The sequence below is a fragment of the Trichoplusia ni genome, chromosome 15 (genome assembly GCF_003590095.1).
Source record: "Trichoplusia ni isolate ovarian cell line Hi5 chromosome 15, tn1, whole genome shotgun sequence".
Lineage (NCBI taxonomy): Eukaryota > Metazoa > Arthropoda > Insecta > Lepidoptera > Noctuidae > Trichoplusia > Trichoplusia ni.
Window position 1 is genome coordinate 4147569 of NC_039492.1, and position 2525 is coordinate 4150093.

The 2525-nt window shown below is 33.3% G+C and overlaps 1 non-coding gene across 1 annotated transcript; it reads right to left on the reverse strand.

Annotated features, from left to right (window-relative positions):
• Nucleotides 1–2068: 2068 nt before the first annotated feature.
• Nucleotides 2069–2139, reverse strand: Trnag-ccc. The gene has a single exon. It is a non-coding gene; the product is annotated as a tRNA-Gly (tRNA).
• Between the last annotated feature and the right edge of the window lie 386 nt (nucleotides 2140–2525).

Genomic DNA, 2525 nt, shown 5'->3' on the forward strand with positions numbered 1-2525 from the left:
ATTTAATCAGGTAAACCCTGGTAATTACTTTCTCAATATTCAGTAGATGTCTAAAAGCATAATTTCGATACTGAATTGTGCACTACCGATTCCAAAAAGTTTAGCCACTCTTTGATCAGGTGCCGAACATCATAATTTTAGTACCCAAAATAAATCAAAAGTGCAGACGAATTTCATACTTTCAATTTTGATAATCCTACATCCTACATTTCGCCGTATCCACACTACGACAAAGCATACAAAACACGCCTAATAGCGCTGTAAGAAACGTTAACAGTAATTTCTTAATAACATTTTATTTTATTAGCCCCAGTTCGCGGTGTAATGAGTTAGTTAATTAGTTGTATTTAAAAGCCTTTATTTCAACAATAGTTGACCCTATCGCCGCGTGTTGAAATGCAAGTTAAGGTTTTAATGTAAGCGTTTTATGTTTTACGATTTGTGATTAGATATGACATCGTTTGTGTGCCGGTGTTACTGTTAGTTTGTTTAATGGACTTTGGTTAAACTAAGGACCAAATATGATGTAAGTTTTTAATAAAATATTTTAATACTGAGGGGTTATACGTCATTCTGATCTAAGTTCCTGCAATTTTCGTACTGTGTTGGGCATTTTAGAGACGTGAGATTTAGGTCATATTTTCATTTTATCTTATCACAGAATTATGATACCTTTAGAAATTGTCTATTTTATTTCATCTTTTCTTATGGTTGATATGAAATCGTCTTACTTTTTAATCCGACGTGAATCTCAGGTAGGCTGCTTCCTTACGATGTTTTCCTATTAGTTATTTGTTATAACTTTGTAATACACACATGAAATCAAAAGGGCATCGTTTTCTGCCGAGATTTGAACCTTTGACTTGGCTGGCCAACAGTCATGTCACTTGGCTATCACTGCAATTGATGCTTGATGACCATAATTATATGCCGATTTTAGTTTTTATTCCTTTCTTATTTAGACCAAATACAGGGTGAATCTTAGAACCCCAAATTAAACCTTAAATTTTACCTGCACCCGGGTTATTCCACATCATCACCTATACATTACTCACTCGCTTTCATTATAAACTGTACCTATACAATTATTTCTGAATCACCCTGCACTAATTTATAGGAGTCATTGACTAATTCACAGTAATGTGAATCTTGGAAAGTTTTGGTTCTCAATGAACTTTGGACTCATATTTTCCCACTTAAGATTGGGTCCATTCTAAAAAAGTTGATTAAGAAGCAAGTGATTCAGTTTTCGAAGTACTTTGATTGAGTTGTGAGTCAGATTGTAACCAAAGCCTCACAAAAAATAGCTTTTATTACAATTATATTAAAGTAAAAAGACCATAAGAGCAAAACAGTCAGAAACGTACAAAATTCTCCTGCATTTAATAATTGAACATTAATCATCATATTTCCATCGAATCCTGCCTCAGTTTAATATTTACGACACCACTTCGACACTTTACAGGTGTCAAGGTCACTGGTAGGCTGAAAAACCAACAAAAATAACAAGAAATATTCAAAGGGGAGGGCGAGAACTTTAGATATCAGACGCACAAAAACGGTTTCCAAGAAAGTTTGGGAGCTAGACGCTGTCAATCATTTTGAGTCATTTCCGTCTTGTGATTTTATCAATGACTCACGAATACCATGATGAGTTATGGGGGGTATACCTACTTAATTTGGTCGAGTCCCATGGGATGCGTACAGGAATATTTTCGCATGGGAATTTTAGCGCTTATAAGTCCCCGTTGAGATTCTCATGTCAACCTACCGCGTCAGACGAGATAGGAATCTTAGGTATTTTATACATAAATAAGTCTGAGGTATTTGTTTTTTAGAATCAAAATGTAGGTGTATTTAATTAAAGTTTAAGTATAAAATAATGTTTAAGGTAAAGTACCAGAAAAGTATTAAAATCAGGTTGTTGGAATACATTTGTGAATAAATAGAAGGTACTAGATATTGAAAGAATGCTTGTAACATGTATTTACGAGCAAAGTAATTTAATCTAAGTTAAAATAAAAATAAGTCTTTTTTATTACTTAAAAAAGAAAATGCAAAAAGTAAGTGCACTGCCCGGGAATCGAACCCGGGTCGCAAGAATGGGAATCTTGCATGATACCACTACACCAGCAGTGCTTGTCTATGAGTTGTGAAATTATGGATAAGCCGATGTTGACAAAACTGATGTGCGCGCAATTTGTAAGGATGACATTAACTTAATCAAAATAAATTAAAAACCAAGGGTTGGTAATTTTTGGTTAGCCTCTCTACTCCGCTTTATATTTTCAATAATAAATATCTTAGTTTCTTCGTTTGTTTCTTACGATATGTAAGAAATAAAAAGGATAAAAAATAGTCATAAAGCGAGCAAGCATTTCTTACAAAAATGGAGTCTACTTATTAGTAAGTACCTAAATGTAATTGTAAACTTTAAATGAAATGTATTGTTTCATAGTACAGGAGGTGCTCATTTAAACAAAATAAAACGCAAAACAACCTTCACACTTATTTCAAATAAAAAA